Here is a 22,280-nt window from a genome sequence, read left to right on the forward strand (position 1 = left end):
GCATCCTCGAACTCCGGTCAAGACAATGGAAGAGAGATGTGTCCTTGCATGTATAGCCTACGGTACAAAGTTGAGAGTCGCGTTTTGCCTCTGGCTCTGCCCACTTTTTTTTAACCTCTCATCCTGTTCGCCACTGACACGTGTCCCCAGGACGGTTGCACATGAGTACGTATATGTGCCCCTCAGGTTGGAAATGGTGCCCTGTCCCTGAGATGCAGGAAGACCACGACTTGCGCGCATTTAACATGTGCGCATTCAGCTTTTGGCGCACTTGGCAAAATAGATATTTAAAACAGTTAAAAGAGGGCAGACAGAGGGTGGGTGTGTCCAGGAAAAAGGGAGTTTGGCAATCCCGCCTGCCATTGAACCCAATGTGTTTTCACTATGTGTGATTTTGGCTTTCGGCGTGATCCCGGAACATAATCCCCAAATAAGTTGTGGGCTTACTGTAGCTGATCCAGCAGGACTATTTATTTATTTATTTATTTTTAAATTTGTTTTTATTAAAATATTTTATTGGGGAGCAAAAGTACATACAGCGTCTCTGTTTTCAATTCATAGAATCCTTTCTACAGATCAATTACATTAAATGAGATACTAATGTTATAGACAATATGAAGTAGGGGGAGAAAATAGGTGGGGAGAGAGATTGGGGAGAAAGAAGGGGATCATGGTCATAGACAGGCTTTATGTTGGGGGGGGCAGAACCTCAGTTAGTTAAGTATTTTTATTGATTTACTTGATTTAGGGAAGCAGCTGCCCTCCTGTCCCCCTTGGCTATGCCAAAGGGGGGATTGTAGAATCTTAGAGTCAGAAGGGACCCAAGGGTCATCTAGTCCAACCCCCTAAATTTTCCTTCTTTTACATAGTGTGTGTGTAGGGCTTTTATGCCCAGCGTCACATGAATAGGTTCTTCATCCATCCATTTGTCAGTATTCATTGGCGGTAAGCGAGATTGGGGAGCCCAGGGCCTGGTCGGTTGCGTTGGGTTGACTGCAGTGAGTTTTGTTTGCGTGAGAGGGGGGAGGGGTTGTAGGGTCAAATTAGCCATATCAATTTGTATGCTGCTGGCGGGATTATGTGTGCAATAAAGAGGAGCCACACTGGAGTGAAGGCATCCTCTTCCGTTTGTCCCCGTGCTGATTTCAATTCAGCAGGGCTCTTTATGAGGTCTTTATCATCTTAACTTTGGCTGGATCAAGGCCCACATTTGCTGAATTGGAATCTCTCTCCCTCCCCACACATGTTGAGCTACACATGTTGTTGGGTGACCCTGGTGTTAGAGGCTCTGTGTGTGTGTGTGTGTGTGTGTTACCATCTGCTTCCTAGCTTCCCATCCTGTGTTTGCTTTCCATATGTGCTTCCTAGAACATTTTCCTATTTGCCATGTGGTCCCCCACCTTCCTCCCATTTATTTATTTAATATATAGTCCTCAAATAGAGGACATATCAGATATTAAACTGATAAGAACAGATACTACACTTGATCTTAGCCAAAAGGCCCAAGGGAAATGGGACACATAGAAAACCAGAGACAGATTTAATTGTCTTAGACGAAGACCCCGCTCCCCCGATGGTCCCAGCAATTCAGAAAACACCGTCGATGCCGGGAAATTGGGAAAATGCTGCAAACCAACCCCGAGAACAACAACACCGTGCATATCCTAAGAACGGTTGCATCATTTCCGAACCAGTGGGAGAGCTGATAACAATTTCCCCATCACAATGAAGCCAAGCCAGTTATGGAACGAGCAGCCTTAACTTCATCTCATGGAACATAGCAGGTTGGGCCAACAAACTAGGGGACGAGCCATTTCGTGAATATATAATGGGGTTTGACATAATAGTGCTGCAGGAAACTTGGGCAACTGACAACATAGTTTTCGACGGTTACGACGCCTATGAAATCAAGGCCTCTAAACCGCTCGGAAGGGGACGACCGAGGGGGGGGGGCTAGTAACTCTAGTTTCCACTCAATTGGCGTCACAAGTTACTGAGTGCTCAGTTTTCGAGCAGCTGGCACTGGGGATCACTTTGCATCTGGAATCCAAGAGTATCCTTCTTGTTTCAGCTTATATCCCACCATATACAGTGCAAACACAGATAGAGAGTAGGTGGCGTAAATTCCATAGTTTCCTTTATTCCCTACAAATTAGGCACCCTGGATCGCCTTTTTACCTAATGGGAGATATGAATGCCAGAATAGGCTCAAATGATGATAGCCTGGAAATAAAATTCCCAATATTAAGAGATCTAAAGGAAAATAGCGCCCTCTTTCTAAACCCACGCCCACGTAGACAATCGAAAGATTGCCAAATCAACTATGCCAGATTCTGCCTGGCTTTTTTACAAATAAGCCTTGACCTCATCATTGCTAATGGGGCATTCCCCAGGGACAGAGAAGGCAAGTACACATTCATAAATACAAATGGAGCCAGCACAGTAGACTACTGTCTCACTAACAGAGAGGCCTTCGAATCAATTAAAAAATTCAACATAGATAATGGGACTGAAAGCGACCACCTATCTCCTATCTCCACCTATCTCCACTACTGGCCAAAATTCAATTCAGCGCTCTCACATAGAACATGAGGTCATAGATAAAGCAAATTATCCAGCATTGCGTAGGAAAAAATGGACACCTGAGATAGCAATTGCAGTTGAGAATAGATTGAATTCACAAACTGCAATTAAGTTAAGATCAATTATAATAAACAATCTATCAATAGACTCCTCCCTGACGGCTTATGAAAATCTCATTGAGTCCTTGCAGGATGTGGTTTCGGTTAACATAAACTCAGCCGGCAAGCCACGCACTGCAAAAGGGCGCGGTTGGTTTGACCAAGAGTGCCGCACAAAGAAGGAAGCCTTAAGGAATGCTTATTTGGCCTATAGAAACGCTGGATTAAACTACGTACCTCCATCTTATTTCAAAATCAAAAAAGAGTATAAAGCCCTTTTGGCCTCAAAAAAAAGGCAGTCCGAACAAAATTCCTGGTCCCTGCTATTGAATGCCTCACTAAACAATGAAACTAAACTCTTTTGGCAACTGGTCTCCGACTCAATGAAAAATAGTTCCTCCGCCCCCAGCTGTGTCATTCCAGCTCACGTTTGGGAGAATCACTTCAGAAATATATTTATGGAAAATCCAAACCTTCCTTCCAGCTTACAGGAGGATGACAGGGCAGAATTGTCACTGCTCCCTAATTGGAGGCCGGTTACTGTGGAGAAAGTCCATACATTAATTGGGAATCTGAAGAGTGGAAAGGCTCCGGGGAAAGACTTTATCACAGCAGAGTTGATTACATCAAACCAGCACTGGTCGGCTCTGCTTCTGGCAGCACTCTTTATGGTAGTAAATAACTCAGGTAAGGTACCATATAGCTGGAAACATGCTATAGTAGTTCCAGTCTTTAAGAGAGGCCACCCAAATGTACCTTCCAATTATAGGCCAATTAGCCTGCTCTCAATAATTGGGAAGCTGTATGCCCGTTTCCTCAGTAGCAAACTGACAACTTTTCTAAATGAACATAATATACTATCTGAAGCCCAGGCAGCTTTCTGTGAGAACCATTCAACAACAGACCACTGTCTAATGCTGTCCTTCCTAGCTGAGAAGTATACCAGGCCTCTACAGGGTAAACTCTTCGTGGCCTTTATGGATCTGAAATCAGCATTTGACTCCATCCCCAGATTCCAGCTATGGTCCAAATTAAGTCTGATTTTGCAGGACAAACGACTTCTCTTTCTCATAAAAGCCCTGTACAGTGGAACCAAACTGCAGGTCCGATGCTGTCGACAGGGACAGCTATCGAACAGCATTGAGATGACTAGGGGGGTGAGACAGGGTTGTATTTTGGCCCCACATTGTTTTGTCTATTCTTAAATGACCTAGAAGAGAACTTAATGGACCCAGATGGACACATTCCAAAAATAGGAATGAGAAGGGCCCCTCTGTTGTTATATGCTGATGACGCGGACATCATCTCACGTTCCAGACCGGGTTTGAATTATCTGTTGAGGAAATTTTCTGATTACTGTTCTGGAAATGGTTTATCCATTAATTATGAAAAATCTAAAATTTTAGTCTTCGAAAGAAGATTCTCCCACTCTAAATGGGTGCTGGATGGCCATAACCTTGAACAGGTAAAATACTTCAGTTACCTAGGGCTCACATTCCATCATACAGGATCTTGGAAGCAACATTGGCAAACCTCCCTTCAAAAGGCGGAGATTACAAAGCTAGCCATACATAGATTCTTCTTCACAAAGGGCGGCAAATATGTTGCAGCAGCCTTAAGGGTTTTCAACGCAAAGCCCGTTTCCCAACTCCTGTATGCAGCAAATGTCTGGCATAATGGGGACCTGCTAAAGCTAGATGGCTTTCAGGCAAAATTTATACGATCTCTGCTGCAGGTACCTAACTGCGTCCCCAACTCCATACTTCTGTTAGAAGCTGGTGAATGCCCAATTTCAACTAAAGCATGGTGGGCTGCCCTAAAACATTGGCTCAGGATTTCAGTGTTTAATCTAGGGAAGGGTCTGTACCAACATCTGACCAATGAGGAATTTGTCAGCAAATGGCAGAAAACCATGGCTAAAAAAGCCACCTCTATTGGTCTGTCTCCCCCCAACTGTATTACCTGGGTTATGAAGGCGCCCAAAAGGTTTTAAAGCAAAGATTATGGGACAATGCACACAGTGACTTGCGATCTCAATCACACGCAGTCTGTAGTCCGCTGGCAGCAGGAGTTCAATATGGGTATGTCTTTAAGTTAACATCTTACATTAAAAACCTGACAGTACCTAACTACCGAAGGCTTTTCACCAAAGCCAGACTAAATGTCTTCCCCTCTGCAGTGTTGGATGGTAGGTTGAGAGGAGTTCCCTACCAGGACAGACTTTGCTCGTGTGCTCAATACATCGATTCCATAAATCATATTTTGTTGTATTGTGCAAAACATGAGCAGGCCAGGGCTGAACTGATACTACCCTTGCTGGTACCTTTCCCGGGAAAATCAGAGGCTCACTATGTCAGGTTCCTACTGGAAGACCGGACAAAAGCTAGAACGTTAGCAGTGGCAAAGTTTTTATCTGTGGTTGCAAGAACAAATGAGCCCTATATTCTAAACAAAATGCTTGATTAACCTGGAGGTAGGCTGTATGAACTGTGTATTGATTTGTAATGATTTGTTGGGTCTCTGGACCGTAATAAATCTTGTTGTTGTTATTTAAAATGTCAGCTTCCCGGAGCTTGATGTTTTACAGGCCAGGATCCTGTACCCCATTGAACCATATTACAGTACCAGGATTCCATGGTGCCATCCATGGGGAAGCATCATCAATGGGATTGTGTCATCTCCTTGCTCTCCAGGTGCACACTTTGCTCATATCATGTCCCTCCATGCTGGCTGAAGGGCACGGGGGTGCTTCTGAGCATGTGCAGAGTGAAATAGCCTCTCTGTTAATGCAGGCAGGAACTAATGCTCTGATTCAGGAGGACAGATAGGTCCACAAAACAGATTTCCAACAACAATTTTTAAAAATGCATACGCTAATTTACATGCATTGATGCCACTTGTTGGGGAAATGGATGGTAAGATTGAGGCTGCATCTGAACTATACATTTAAAGCAATATCCTACTACTTTAAAGAGTCATGGATTCCCCCAAATAATCATGGGAACTGTAGTTTATTGCTTGGTGCTGAGAGGGCTTGTTGTTGTTTAGTCGCTTAGTCGTGTCTGACTCTTCGTGACCCCATGGACCAGAGCACGCTAGGCACTCCCGTCTTCCACTGCCTCCCGCAGTTTGGTCAGACTCATGTTTGTAGCTTCGCAAACACTGTCCAACCATCTCGTCCTCTGTCGTCCCCTTCTCCTTGTGCCCTCCATCTTACCCAACATCAGGGTCTTTTCCGGGGAGTCTTCTCTTCTCATGAGGTGGCCAAAGTACTGGAGCCTCAGCTTCAGGATCTGTCCTTCCAGTGAGCACTCAGGGCTGATTTCCTTAAGAATGGAGAGGTTTGGTCTTCTTGAAGTCCATGGGACTCTCAAGAGTCTCCTCCAGCTCCATAATTCAAAAGCATCAATTCTTCGGCGATCAGCCTTCTTTATGGTCCAGCTCTCACTTCCATACATCACTACTAGGAAATGAGAGGGCTTAGGAGACCCATATTCCCCTCGCAGTGACACAGTTCAGAGTGGTTTAACAGTCTCTCCCTCTTAAGAGAGAGCTCTGGAAAACTGCGACTCTGTGAGGGGAATAAGGGACTCCTAACCACTCTCAGCACCATAAACAAGCTACATTTCCCAGGGTTATTTGGTTTAGAGTGGTATAATAGTGCACTGAATGTAAGATCCAGAAGTGACCCAAGCAGAGGAAGACGTGGGCTAAGGGCTAAACAGCCACTTTAGTTTGAACCCCCTCCCCAAAGCCCCTTTATAGAACTAAACCAAAATGTAATAAAATAGTGTGCAAGCTTTTGCATCCAACAGAACTCTTCAGCAAAGCAAGATGGGGGCAGGTGAGAAAGAGGAAAACGCTGGCCTGACACTGAAGCCGTAGCCGGCCAGTAATTAATTCATGCTGCGTATCTCAGAACAGGAGTGAGGAATTTGTGGCCCTTCAGATGCTGATAAACTTCACCTCCCATCATCCCTGATCATTGGCCATGCTGGTGGCATCTGATGAGAGAGAAGAGTCCAGTCACATCTAAGAGGACCACTTACTCCCCATCCATGTCTCAGAATGGAGAACTATGGGGCTTAATCAGGAAGAGTCCCTAGTGGCTCACTGCTGCAGCCTTGTCCCTATTTACAAGAATTTAATGGGGGATAGAAAGGGATGTTGAATCCAAACATTAACAGAAGTCAAATGGGAGGAGAGCCTGTAAGGAAGATTGAAATATACTGGGAGTTGAGTGTGAATTTCATATTCTTTATAAAGCTCCTAGTAGCAACGAATGAAACTTTCTCCAAAATGTCTAGCTATATATACATTATTTACACAATGGGCCCTGCATGATTGGCTAATTACGGGCTGCTCCTGTAGGCCAATCAGGTTGTGGATTCACTTCCTCCAGAAGCCTGATTGGCTGCTCCTGCAGTCCAATCAGGTCGCTGGTTCACTTCCAGCTCCAGGACCAATCAGACTGCTGCATTCTGGATCCTATTGTTCTAGCATTCAGCTCAGTACATAAAAAAGATTCAGTTTGGAAAGAGGCCAGGAGTATCTGAAGTGAGAATTATGGTGGGTTTGCCATAGCTCAAAAGTGAAAATCAGGACAGAGTTGTTGAGCTTTTATTTATTTTTTTGCCCAAAGTTGTTGAGTTCTTTTTGTTTTTGTTTTGTTTTTTATGGGAACCAAAGTTGTTGAGCTTTGTTTAGCAAAAGCTACAAGAATTTCTGAGTTTGGGAGCTTTTCTTTGGCATTTTCGGCACGATTTAACCCCCATTCCTGGTTTTCCAGGACATTTGCGAAAAATATTCCAGGACGCCATTTTCGGAGGCGAATTCCAGGACATGTCCTGGAAAATCAGGACGTATGGCAGCCCTACATTATGGAGATGCACAAGGGAGGGACATGGTGACATTACCAGGGGCTCCTCCTTATGATCTATTTACTGAGCACTCATCTGGATTTGTTTGCGCAAAACTGACACAGATTCATCAACCCCTTGAAGGGAAGGAATCTTTTTCTCAATGTGGGGCTCAAACCCACAACCCTGTGATTAAGAGCCTCGTGCTCTACCAACTGAGCCATCTAATTCAACCCAGCTTACACATCTTCCCATTCCTCATTCATTCATTCATTCATTCATTCATTCATCCCAGGTGGGAATGATTCTTGCATTGCAGGGGGTTGGACTAGATGAGATCCCTTCCAGTTCTACCATTCTAAGATTTTTTGATCCCATACTTTTCAATGCATTTCCCAGTCACTTTCCAAATCTCAAAAAGTCTGGCGTATTTCCCCCTGCTCCCAAGAACATTTCTTGTGCTAGGCTGGCGTAGCCCTTTAATCCACTTTAAACTCATGAATTTAACTGTTGTTGTTTTTGCATTTATATTTCATCTGCCCAAGCTCAAGTAGTTCTCCCCCTCCCCAGTTTATTCTCACAACAACCCGGCAAGGGAGATTAGGCTGAGAGAGAATGGACTGGCCTAAGTCCAGTGAGCTTCTTGGCTGACTGGGGTTTGAGCCCTCTTGTCCCAGGTCCTAGCCTGGCCAGTATTGCCACACCACCTCTCCTGATGCACTTGAATCCCTCTTGGAAAATACCAGCAGACTGGAGGTACCCTTGGTGTGTGGCAGCAGAGTGGAAATAGGAAAAAGCCATCTTCCATCATTTCACCTCCACATTTATTTTTTTGGCTGCCTTGCTATGCACACGTCCATCTCTCAAGCCCTGAAGATGGGATCGCCTGCCTTTTCAAGTTGGCACCAACCACGCTCTGCAAACACAACATTTCCTGCTGACAATCTACGGGCAGAAGGCTGGATGCCACCCCTGGAGGGATTACTGGCTGCGTTCCCCTCGGGATGTGGCAGATGAAGGGTGGGTGCTGATGCCAGACTTCTCCCCAGACATCCGCCTTCTCTGCAGCAAGGCATCGGGAGGGCTGAAAGAGCATTGCACAACCTAAAGGGCATTATTAGCAATGTTTATTTTAAGAGAAGAGGAAGAAAGGGCTTGAGGAGGGGGAGGAGGAGAAGGGCCTGGGCAGGAAGTGGGTTTCGAACAATAAGGGAGCTGTTCAAGCGCCACAAGACTTGTATGTTGTCCACGTGTCTGTGTGTGTGTGTGTGTGTGTGTGTGTGTGTGTGTGTGCAGTTGTTGCGTTGTCCCTTGGGATAACCTCCCTCTTGTTTCACAGTGACCCTATTCTGGATCCAATCCTCTTGGCACTCACCATCTGAGTTCAGTATTAGAAGGACTATGAGGCCAAGAGAGCTGTTAGACAGCAAGGACAACTTCCCATGGACTCTTAATTTCCTAATATGTACCGTATTTTTCGCCCTATAGGACGCACTTTTCCCCCTCCAAAAATGAAGGGGAAATGTGTGTGCGTCCTATGGGGCGAATGCAGGCTTTCGCTGAAGCCTGGAGAGCGAGAGGGGTAGGTGTGCACCGACCCCTCTCGCTCTCCAGGCTTCAGGAGAGCCGCAGCGCCAGCCCCACAAGGTCGGGGGACAGCGGGGAGGCGGAACGCCGCCATCCCGCTGTCTCCCGATTTGGTTTGGAGGCTGACGGCGGGGAGACGCGTGCTCCCCGCAAGCTCCGGGGACAGCGGGGAGGCGCAGCGCGTCTTCCCGCTGTCCCCGGACCTGGTCTGCAGGTGGGCGGCGGGGAGAAGAGCGCTTCTCCCTGCCGCCAGCCCCGCAAGCTCCGGGGACAGCTGGGAGGCGCAGCGCGTCTTCCCGCTGTCCCCGGACCTGGTCTGCAGGCGGGCGGCGAGGAGAAGAGCGCTTCTCCCCGCTGCCGGTCCCACAAGCGCATGGGAGGGAAATAATTTTTTTTTCTTTATTTCCCCCCCAAAAAACTTGGTGCATCCTATGGGCCGGTGCGTCCTATGGGGCGAAAAATATGGTAAGTCAATACACGGAGCACAGGGTTAAATGCATCTCATTCCTGAATGGGGATGGGCAATTCTGTCAGTTTTGGTTTCTCTCCGTTTCTCATTTTTGCAATCTAGGGTTCAGTTTTCCACGTCTGCATATCAGTTTGTTGCTATTTATTATTATTTACAAATTTTCCCTAAAGTACATGCTTTTGTACAAAGCTTTGTCTCATTTATATTGCATCTCTATTTTTGTATGCTTTAGTTGCTGGCCTGTGCCTTTATATGCACACTTTATCCTAGTATATGCATTTTTGTACACATGACTTGGCTGGAGAACTGCACGGCAAGATTCGAGAAAGCGTGGATTTCAAAGGTCTGAGCTTCAGCCTGCATGTTCTTTCACAAAGTAGGGATTAGGTAGGTTCCCCTTTAAAACTGAACTGCATTGAACTCTCTCCCACCCCTATTCCTAAAATGCATTTCTGGATACCGTGCAAGCAAAACATTAGCATGCCAACCAGAGAAGGTTTACAGAAATTAGGGGTATTTATTTAATTCCTCTGTATATGAGCCCATCTTCTTTTTTAAAAAAGATATTTATTAAAGTTTTCAATTTTTTATGCAAACAAAAAACAAACAAAAAACTAAAAAAACCATATAGTTCATAATACACACTTTTCAATAACATATTTCTCTGACCTCCTCATACCTCCCCTTCTTGTATTCCATTTCAAATTATTTGTTCAGCAAATCCTTAACTTAAAGCATTACAGCTTATAATAACACCTTGTTTTCTATCCAATCCTTTTTTTTCCATATTCCTTTATATCATTACAGCTAGAAACCACTCAATTTCAATCCAGCATCATTCAACATTCCTTAATTTTACAATATTTCTGTAAGTAGTCCTTAAATTTTTTCCAATCTTCTTCTGCCGACTCTTCTCCCTGGTCACGGATTCTGCCAGTCATTTCTGCCAATCCCATACAGTCAATCAATTTCATCTGCCATTCTTCCAGAGTGGGTAAATCTTGCGTCTTCCAGTACTTTGCGTATATGAGCCCATCTTCATGGTCAGGAGCATGAATAAGGCAAACAGCAGACCCAATGCATTGCATTCATATATAGGAAACAACCTACTTCATAGAATCATAGAATTGTAGAGTTGGAAGGGGCCCTGAGGATCATCTAGTCCAACCCTCTGCAATATGCAGCTGTCCCATACAGGGATCAAACTTGCAATCTTGGTGTCATCAGCACCATGCTCTAACCAACTGAGCTAATGCTGCATCAAATAATTTACTGTGATATATACACTCATTCAAGGGACACGGGTGGCGCTGTGGGTTAAACCACAGAGCGTAGGACTTGCTGATCAGAAGGTCGGCGGTTCGAATCCCCGCAAAGGGGGAGCTCCCGTTGCTCGATCCCTGCTCCTGCCAACCTAGCACTTCAAAAGCACGCCAAAAGTGCAAGTAGATAAATAGGTACCCCTCCGGCGGGAAGGTAAACAGCGTTTCTGTGCGCTGCTCTGGTTCGCCAGAAGCAGCTTAGTTATGCTGGCCACATGACCCGGAAGCTGTACACTGGCTCCCTCAGCCAATAAAGCGAGATGAGTGCCGCAACCCCAGAGTCGGTCGCGACTGGACCTAATGGTCAGGGGTCCCTTTACCTTTACCTATACACTCATTGGTGTAGTCAGCTTCTCCCTTGCCTCTACTTAGAATCATTCAGTACAACCTGATGGCTTGTAGATTTCAACAAGTGAGGCCTGCAACAAAATGTTGCAGTACATTCTGACATCCTCCTGCTCAGAGTTTAAGCTACCCAACAACCCATGCACGCCATCCTCTCTCAGGCTATTCTATTCTCCTCCCAGCCATTTCCTTTTCTGAATGCCAGTCAACCTTCCAGGTCAAGTGATTCAATGGTCCAGAGTCAGGGGGAACAAAGACTTGTTATTATTTCTACAGCAGGGTCCTCTTCGGGGGTCTCTCTCTTCAGCACCATACAGCTGCCCAGTCAGCACAAAAGGAAGGCTATTCAGGAACTGTATGCTGTAAAGCCTGTTGTTCTTGTCCATGGAGTTTCTTGGCAGGGATACTGATGTATGGAAGTGAGAGCTAGACCATAAAGAAGGCTGATTGCTGAAGAATTTATGCTTTTGAATTATGGTGCTGGAGGAGACTCTTGAGAGTCCCATGGACTGCAAGAAGATCAAACCTATCCATTCTGAAGGAAATCAGCCCTGAGTGCTCACTGGAAGGACAGATCGTGAAGCTGAGGCTCCAATACTTTGGCCACCTCATGAGAAGAGAAGACTCCCTGGAAAAGACCCTGATGCTGGGAAAGATTGAGGGCACAAGGAGAAAAGGACGAGATGGTTGGACAATTTTCTCGAAATGACCAACATGAATTTGACGAACCTGCGGGAGGCAGTGGACAACAGGAGTACCTGGAGTGCTCTGGTCCATGGGGTCACAAAGAGTCGGACACAACTAAACAACTAAACAACAACATGCTCCAAAGCTAAGCATTTGGGGACAATGAAAACAGGAGGTGCTTCAGTTCCAAGACAACGGAGAGCAAGTTCTGTTGCGTGCAATGGAACATCACAAAAGACATAACTTAAGTCACAAATAAAATATCAGAGCACTCCAAACCATTTGCCCAAGAGCACACAGAGAAAATGGTAGATCTAGCTGCAAGCAAACATGTTGGAGACCTTCACTGATTGTTGCAATGCATCCCTAATTATTATTATTCTATCATTATAAGATTATTGTATAATTATACTGTATAATCTTAGGAGGTTATATAATCTAAGAAGGGGTGTGACTGTCGCTTCCATGAAGGGACCACATCCTTTTGAATTTTCCTATACACTACTGCCCTAGTTTATGCTGACACATTATCCCTCAACAACACTCAATGAGTTTTGTGGCTGAGTGGGAATTTGAACCCAAATCTCATTCAGCCTCATCCAACCATCTAACCACTGCATCACACTGGCGTGTATTTTCTTTCTTTGCTTTTTAACATGCTTACTATTATCAAGACATCCCAATGAAGTTAATGCAGTTAATGGCAAAATATTCCAAGGTTAATCAAAAAGAGGATCCATTTTTTCTCTGGTTCTCTCTCCCTGCCCCCCGCCCCCAACACCACCTCCTGATTCAGGAGGGAAGCAAATGTTGGGAAATGTGCAGGGAAACAAAACTTCAGTGTTTGGAGCAGCTTTGTAAAGTAGGAAAGTTTGAAAAACTGGCTGGAAAAACAAGAAGACTTTTTATTTGTCCCCAGGTAATAATGCGTTTGATGTTGGCACAGCATGGATTTGGCACATGCAGGGGAGAAAACTCAGCTAAACACTGTGCGTGCCAGCAGTGCCGGATTTACGTATAAACTAAACAAGCTATAGCTTAGGGCCCCATTCTCTTGGGGTCCCCCCAAAAAATTTAAAGGGGAAAAAGACTGGATGCACATTTCCAAAATATAAGATAAAAAACAAATAAAATAAAACCCACATACAGCAACAGTGTTTTGTGTTGTGTAGGCTCCTGTTAGGTCCATAAATTACCATATAGCATATATTCAACACAAAAAACAGCGACAATTTGTTGTTGACAAAGGACAGCTGGACATAAAAAGGGCCCCATTACCTTCAGTTGTTTAGGGCCTCGTCAAACCTAAATACGACCCTGCGTGCCAGTGTAACCTTTGGGGAAAAGATTTCTTCCAAACCTCTTGAGTAAGCAATTGCTTCACTGGCTGATTCAAAAAGTTGCCAACTGATGGGGGATGGTGACAGGAAGCTGCCTTGTGCAGAGCCAGGCCATTGGGTCTATCTTGATCAATCTTCTCTACAGGGGCAGCGACTTTCCAAGGCTTCAGACAGGAGTCCCTCAAACTTGCCTGCACCTGTTCCTTTAACAGGACTTGGGACAAATATTACCCCAACCTCAAGTCTGTAGAACAAACTGCCATTAAAAGCACAGGAGCAGGGTTGGGCAGAAAAAGTTGGCAACCAGTCACAGTTTAGAAGATGGCTGTTTTTATTTTAATGCTTTACATTTGTACTTAAAATTGTTTTGTGTGCATCTGGGGGCATGTGCTCTTTAAACAGGACTTTTGGGCAACACATGACTGGCTCCTGTGTATATAATATCTATACAGCTCTTCTGTCACGCAGCTTTCAAAGACTGTAGCCATGCCTGCCTTCCAAGGTATTCCAACTCCACCGCTGAACTTTTGGGTTTCTTTTTAAAGGAAAAAATGTGCCTGCTTACAGTGTTCTTCCCAACCCCTGATTTCTGGTGTTCTGAAGCCAAATACATCAGATAATGGTTTATAGAAGTATACATTGTATTTGGTTAATATATAATATCAATACAAGGGCAAAACTTTACGCCCGTCTGGCTAAATAAACAACAGCAATATCTGAACCGGGGTCTTCCAAGGAACTTGTCTGACATTCTAGCCACTTCCCCACGCTGCCCCTGAAACAGATTTAGCTCTCTCTGCCCAGTGGGCGGTATTCAACATTACGCACACTCAAGAGTAGACCTACCAAAATTAATGGAGAGGACTCTGTCCTTTAATTCCGATGAGACTACTTGCAGTAGAATTTTGTCAGCCGCTACCCAGTGATGTCCCTTTTGGACCCATATAAATGATCAGTTGCCATTCCTAAGAAAAGTCCAGCATCCTGTTCTCACAATGGCTGTGCAAAGCCCGCAAGAAAGATCTGAGTGCAACAAAACTTTCTGCTCCTGCGGTTTCCAGCAACTTGTATTCAGAAGCATACTGCCTGAAATTGGAGGCAGAACACAGCTCTGTATCTTCCTCTCATTCATTCATCATAAAAGCATAGAGTTGGAAGGGACCTCAGGCAAACAAACAAAAATGCCTTAGGCCAGCCCTGGGGAAAAGCCCAGTCTACGGCTACTGGAGTTGCGCTTCTTGTTCTTTCTAAACTAAACTAATACTGTTTGGCGTGTTCCCTCAGGAAAAGACTGCAAACCTACCGTTGAAACTTTTTTTTTTTTATTGAATTTATATACCGCCCTAGACCCAGGGGTCTCAGGGCGGTTCACAGAATAAAATTAAAATATAAAAAATACATAATAAAAATAAAAACAACAACCCAATAGCCTCCCTCCACACACAAAAAATAACACATTTTAAAAGGGCATAGGATGTAAATCAGATCATCCAAAGGCCTGGTTAAAAAGGAACGTTTTTGCCCGGCGCCTAAAGGTGTATAATGAAGGCCCCAGGCAAACTACCCCGGGGAGAGCATTCCACAGATAGGGAGCCACTGCAGAGAAGGCCCTGTTCTCGTGTTGCCACCCTCCGGACCTCTCGGGGAGGAGGCACTCAAAGGCAGGCCTCAGAAGATGATCTCAGGGTCTTGGTAGGTTCATATGGAAAGAGGCGGTCCTTGAGATATTGCAGTCCTGAGCCGTTTAAGGTGACAACCAGCACTTTGAATGGGGCCTGGAATCTTATTTCACCGCTCACGACAAGGCAACATCCTCTACCGTCCCTGAGGCAGCAGGAATATAGGGAGAGGCATGTGACACATGTACACTTGCTGCCATCCCATAGCTCCTGCTGCCTGAGGCCACTGCCTCACTCTGCCTTGTGAAAGAGCCGGTCCTGCTTTCGTGCCATTACTCCCTTTGTGTTTTGCACTAACACACCAAAGCTTATTCTCATGATTAAATCTGTTCCCCTTGTGAAATATATTCAAACCCTAGAAATTAATCAATGGTATGATTTTGATTATTTGGGATGTGAAGGGAGAAATACAAGCTGCAGAGGAATTCTTGAGGTAGCCTATGCAAAAACGACCTGGCCAAGCTAGGGTTACTAAGGAACAATGCAGGGTCACTGAGGGCCACTGGCAATGTAGAGAACTGTCCTTCCCCCTTGCCCTGAGGTATGAACAGAGACTGGGGGTTTGAAAGGTAACTGGGCGTGAGGTGACAGGAAAAGAGAGTTTTTAGCAAGGTGTTCTGGGAAGAAGAAAAACGGGGGTCCATCTTGGGCTGGCTGGCTGAGAGAGATTTCTTAGATTCCAGGGCTGTCTTGAAATGACCATGCTGCACGATCTGGACTTCCTAGGTAAAGGTAAAGGTACCCCTGCCCGTACGGGCCAGTCTTGACAGACTCTGGGGTTGTGTGCCCATCTCACTTAAGAGGCCAGGGGCCAGCGCTGTCCGGCGCGTGTCACGTGGCCAGCGTGACAAAGCTGCATCTGGCGAGCCAGCGCAGCACACGGAAACGCCGTTTACCTTCCCGCCAGTAAGTGGTCCCTATTTATCTACTTGCACCCGGGGGTGCTTTCGAACTGCTAGGTTGGCAGGCGCTGGGACCGAGCAACAGGAGCGCACCCCGCCGCGGGGATTCGAACCGCCGACCTTTTGATCGGCAAGCCCTAGCTTACCCACAGCGCCACCCGCGTCCCCTTCTGGACTTCCTACACACAGACTAAAGGTGTAAATAAGTGAATAAACCATTTTTCTTGAATCTACAGCAGTCTCCACCGTGTCTCAATTCTCCAAAGGAACACAGACCCGGGGGGAGTGCCTGGAACCTTATGGTAACAATATTACTCATCCTTCGCTGGTCCAGGGTGGGTTACAGTTTAAAATCCAGTCTGAAAAACAGTTACAGTCACAGAATAGGGTGGGTCCTGAAAACACACTGCTCAGGTGTCAAAGGCCGGAGTAAAGAGGCGTATCTCTTGATAGCTGAACCTTCCTCAGCATCCGAGGTTGAGGCCCAAGGTTACTCTCACCTGGGTATATGCCCAAAACCTGTTGCTTGGCAACCGAAAATGCCCTTCTTGGAGAAGGGATTCCAACAAAGGCTTTCTCTCTGGCCTTGGCGGAAGCAACTAATTATTAACCCTCTAGGCCTTGAGTGACGCAGACATCTTTTCCTCAGCTGTTGAGTTTTCCAGAAGTCCCCACATACACTCCCTGCAAAGGCAGCAGGAGGATAAACAAAAGGCCCATCCCTCTAATTTCTGTGTTTCTTCTAAAGGACCGTGCGGTGTTACCGTTCGATCACAGTGACTTGGCGTAGCAAAGTCCAGAGGAACTGATGTGACTCCCATCTCACAAGGCATTCGATGGCAATAGCTTCCTTATAACAAAGAGCAAGACATGGTGTCAGTCAACTCTGTTCCAAGCAGGAATGTCTTTACCCAGGGGTGCAAGTGGTGTGGGGCACCTGGGCGCCAAATTCTGGGGGGCGCCAGGCGCCCGCTGCTGAAGTCGCCTAAGCTCTAAACTATCTACCTGTTGTGAAATAATAAATAAATTTGATTAAGCTAGAAAAACAAAATACATATATACCTAGGTATTACCGAAATGTATACCTACTGTTTCACTAAAGTACTTTCGACTTGGTGTGCTCATTTACCAAAGACGCGCCGCGCCAGCGTTTGCCATTCACAACGGCGGCGCTTATCAGACTCAATGACGGCACTTGTCATTCACAACGGCGCCATGCATGCAAAATTAACTCTTACATCAAAATATTATGTTACGTATTGTATTGAGCTGCTATGTGGCAGTGGAGACAGTGGCACCTTTGACATGACTGATGTTTCTCCTAAGTAGGTGCCTAAACAATGCTTATGAGTTGTAAGTGTGGTGGTGTTGTATACTTAAGTATAAGTGTATTGTAAATAAATGAGCAAATAGAAAAGTTTGTTTCTTTTTCCTCCTTTCGTAAACAAGAGATAAGGCGTAAGCGTGGTGTCTGAAATATGCATAATAAAAGTTAATTTGGGGGCGCTGGGTGGATCTTTGCACCCCAGCGGCGCATATGCTAAAGACAGTGCTGGTTCCGAGACACTGATCTTAAACTTCACATGAAGTTTCGGGTTGTGGCTTTGCTAAGTGGCTGGAAAGAGATGCTGGGCGGAATAGACACCTGACCAATGCTGGCCAATCACGAGTCTTGGTATTGGAATAGCGGTGCCAATGGCAGCTCAGGGAGGCCCTAGGACGCATATGCTTTTCTGGCGCTGCTCTGAGATCAGAGCAGCTAGGCCAATAGCAGCCAGAGTGGGGTGGGGCTCTCATCCCTCGCCGGAGTCCCTCTTACATCAGAGCAGTCAGCCTATAAGAGAGAGGGAAGGGGAAAGAGAGAAATTGTTGAAAACACAGGGAAATATGACTGCGCTCACCTCCTATGCTACAAGCAGTTACGTAAGTGAGGGAAAGCAACTAAAATGAACAGCAAATATTCGCGAGAAATCCTTCCAAGTTGGCAGCAGAGCACAGGGAAGGAAGTGTCTTGTTACACCCCTCCTACACTACTTAGAAATTTAATGCCCTTCTAGTATCCGTGCTGATTTCCTGGCTCCTGTTTCAGAGGCCTAATCCAGTGGAGGAGCTGAGCGCTTTCACTACAACCATAGGCGGAAGCCAGCACCATTTGGCTGGAAAGTTTAGAACCCTGTGAGGCCATTTTTGCCCCCCTCCCCTTGTTCGGGAGCCCTGGCTCTGCAGAAGAGAGCATTTCCTTATTATTTTAAGCTTCTGGTTGACAACTCTTAAACACACAGTGCAAGGGAAAGTGCACAATCTGTGTTTTTAAGCAGAGCTGCTGGCCAGGAAGGAAAAAGGAAAGTTTTGGGGTTTAACTGCAAGCGACTTTGGAGCCCAAAGTTAAATGTAAATAAAGCATTTGATTTATTTTTGTTCTGTTTTGTGTTTGTTCACCCCCAAAGAGTGGTTAGAGTGTTTGGCTGAGCCAAAGGTGAGGACTCAGTGCTGGCTGAGCTGGAAATCTGCTGCATCCTAAGCTGGGTGAAGGATCTTGCCATAGGATTCCCCCCTTGGTCTAGGAACTGTGCCTGCTATTGATCTCAATGGCTGCCTGGCAATTCTACTGGATTCTCCTTATCAGCCGCATTACCACTTATCAGTTTTTATAGCACTAACTTGGCAGAGTTGCTTTTGTTTTTGTTGCCATTAGTCACCTTGGGGTGAAGGGTGGAGAGAAAGGCAAGATGTGACTGTTCTAAATAAACAGATATGTGCATTTTTATTAATTTACGTACTTCGTGCAGGTCACAGAATGCAGCTTTGCAGTTATTGTGGTTTAGAATTATAGGGTTGGGTCCAGTGTTTATCAGGCGTGACTAAGCCACATACCATAACCTTAGCTTTAAAGTGGATCGACGCGCTCAAAACCTAGTGCAACACTTTAAACAAAAAGAAAAGATGGACAATTTGCGGTTAGGAAAGTGATGGGAAAATGCACTGCAAAGAGTGGGATGGATAAATAATTAACAGGAAGGTAAAGAATCATGTTATGAGAAAAAACTGCTCCTTTTTTCTTATGGGGTACCCAAGAGTCCATATAGAGTCCTTTTGTAGGTTCTCTGTCGGTAGGAGAAAATAACAGAGACCAACCAGAGAATATTGAGAAGCAAAGCAGATAGTAAGCCTGATCTTTATTAAAGCTGTTGCAACAGGGTGCTCCCCCACACACACAGGAGGGAGGGGAGGGACCCCGAACCATACGCACAAACCGTTATATAGACTTTTTAACTGCCCACCCTGGAGCCCAAGACCACCCCCCCAGATACATCATACCTACATCACAGAAAAGGTGGTCTACAACAGAAATCTGAGTGCGTTGTTTTTTCTCCTGTCTGCTAGGTTACTTGATTGGATTACCTGGGCATCCTGGCCACTCTTTCATTATTATAACTTCTCAGCTCCTGAATCCAGGTCACAGGCTCACCCTATTCTCTTAAATGTGCCCTTGAGACAGGATTTGTGAGCAAAGAGACAACAGGGAAGCTCCCCTTTTCCTTCGACCTTGCAGAGAAATATTTGAGGTCAATTTGGAAGAGAGAAAATGGTTTCAGGACTTTTCTGTGGGTTTCAGATATGTGGTTTACATATTTGTATGTGTTTGCTTGGTACATTTATGAACACCTATTTTATATATATAAGACCTTAAAATTCTTATAATAGTCATCACACGAGCAAATCAGGATAAACGCAGGAGATGTGTTCTTGGTTATATAACATCCTCACAGAATAGTTCAGTTGGTTAGAGCGTGGTCCTGATAATGCCAAGGTTGCAAGACTGATCTCCGAATGGGACAGCTGCATATCCGTGCATTGCAAGGGGTTGGACTAGATGATCCCCAGCGTCCCAACTCTACAATTCAATGATTCTATGATATCAGAATGAATGCTTAGTAGCAACTGCGTATAGGCTGCATGTACGCCATATATTTATAGCACATTTCCTGCCCCCGTAGAATCCTGGGGACTACAGTTTACCCCTCACAGAGCTACAATCCCAAGCACCCTTAACAAACTACATTTCCCATGATTTGCAAACGTCTGGTGTGGAAACCCAGCCTTATGGGTGGGGCACAAATAACGTTATAGACAGGATAGACCTGTCTATAATTAATAAATGCTAGGATTTTTGTTATTTGTGGTGGTATGAAGGGAGGGTGCAAGCTGCAAGGGAGTTCCTGGGCTGGCTTATGCAAACCAGCTTTCTTAAAGCACGACAGTCTCCGACACGTCTTCTGTTCTCTGAAGGGACAGAGACCCTGTATGTGCGCCTGTGACCCCATGCGCTCTTGCCACTGAGAGGGGCAGGCACCAGGCTTTTGTAGCAATCTTATTGTGTACACAGCCATAGTTTAACCTCTATGTAAGCTTTGTGGAAGAAAACCAGCATAGGTTGCTTGGAAAAGTCCCAAGTTAGCTGAACTTAGTCTTCATGGACATCAGTGGGACAAGTTCATCATGTCCATGGCTTAAGTCTTATTGATTTTGATGGGAACAAAGTGTAACTCAAGACCTCTTTGGGCATAGTGATAAAGTGCTAAGCAAACATGGGGGGGGGGGGTTGGACAAGAGCGCTGCCTCTACCACCCCCATTCTCATCCCCCTCTAACAGAAGAGTGTCTGTCTCAAGTGGGGAGGGGGGCTTTCTAGACTTGTGGGGAATCCCCATCCATGGGAAAACCCTGATCCTCTTACATTCACCTTAGGAACCAGAGCGACCTGCTGAATTCACCTGTGTGTGTCCCTGTGTGTGTGCTGAAACCACCAATAAATGTCAAAATGCTAAATGACTTTGCATTGTTCCGGCAGCATGTGGCTCTTCCTGCAAGGACAGAGTTAAATGCTGTCTTTATTCATACCTAGAGGAAAGGGGTGGGAGGGACACATGCACCACGTTGGGAATGTCAGCCCAGCTCACGTATTTTTTTAAATATATTTTTTCCTCCTGTTATGTTTGCTCTTTTGTCCCTATATAAGACGGATGGGCTGTTTCGACTTGGCAGCTTATTAATTAAGTGCCTCAGATAAACACCATACAATAAGGCCTCTATCTGTGGGGACTGGTTTCCCATCGCGGTGGGCCGCTTACTTCCTTCTTTGTGTCACACGGCTACCGGCAGCCAGTGTGGCCTGTTTTTTTCCACCGCCGATCAAGCTCCTCTATCCGTTTCCCAAACAGCCTGTGCTCATTTCTCTGGGGTCCTTTTTTCCACAAGGCCAGCCTCCCTGCTCCCCTCGTCCTGTATGGACTTGTACATCCCTCTCTGTGCTGCTCCCTTCCTGTTTTCCAGCCATTTCTGTTTTGTCTCTCGGCTTCCTCAGAAGAGCAAGGCCGAAGCCACATCTCCCCGCCCCCATGCTTTGATACACAATAGGACCCCCCTGATTCTCCTCCGTCAGCCGCTGAAGCTAATCTCTCTCTGGAGTGCTATAAATCTCTCCACTCTGCCAGTATAATGTACCAAAGCTGGAAAACATTCTCCCATCATTATTCCGCTTGGGCCAAATGGGAATCAGTTGTTGGCCACATTTGTTACACGTTCATCGTCATCTTCTATGTGTCCTGCAAACGCATAGCGGCCTCTCTGGATCAGTGACACCCTCTCCTTGCACCGTTTGCCAGAAGAATTGCTGGAAAGGCGTTGAAATTGGTGTCTGAGGATGATGGTGCACAGGTCGTCTTCCTTTGGGAAGCTTGGAGCAGCGCAGAACTGCCAACATCAAAACGCCGTTGTGCAAATCTGTGTTGCGGCCATGGTTTGAATAGTGGGCACAGCGCACCTCTCCTCGGGAAGGATACTGTAGAGCTGGAAGACTCAGTACAGATAAAAGAAAGTACTTAGAAATCCTGGAATCATAGAATTGTAGAAGAAGAAGAGGAGGAGGAGGAGGAGGAGTTTGGATTTGATATCCCACTTTATCACTACCCGAAGGAGTCTCAAAGTGGCTAACATTCTCCTTTCCCTTCCTCCCCCACAATAAACACTCTGTGAGGTGAGTGGGGCTGAGAGACCTCAGAGAAGTGTGACTAGCCCAAGGTCACCCAGCAGCTGCATGTGGAGGAGCGGAGACGCGAACCCGGTTCCCCAGATTACGTGTCAATCGCTCTTAACCACTACACCACACTGGCTCTTGTAGAGTTGGAAGGGACACTAAGGATCATCTAGCTCAGGCATCCCCAAACTTTTGGGACTACAACTCCCATCATCCCTGACCACTGGTCCTGTTAGCTAGGGATGATGGGAGTTGTAGTCCCAAAAGTTTGGGGATGCCTGATTTAGCTCATCCCCCTGCAATGCAGGAATCTCAACACAGGAACCATCTTCACACAGTGCACAGTTAGACCATGGAACTCCCTCCCACAAGA

General features: G+C 45.8%; 1 pseudogene; it reads right to left on the minus strand.

The window, feature by feature from the left end:
* Window positions 1–1,386: 1,386 nt before the first annotated feature.
* LOC128401071 (uncharacterized) lies at window positions 1,387–1,513 on the minus strand (annotated as a pseudogene).
* Between the last annotated feature and the right edge of the window lie 20,767 nt (window positions 1,514–22,280).

The sequence above is a fragment of the Podarcis raffonei genome, chromosome 13 (assembly GCF_027172205.1).
Source record: "Podarcis raffonei isolate rPodRaf1 chromosome 13, rPodRaf1.pri, whole genome shotgun sequence".
Lineage (NCBI taxonomy): Eukaryota > Metazoa > Chordata > Lepidosauria > Squamata > Lacertidae > Podarcis > Podarcis raffonei.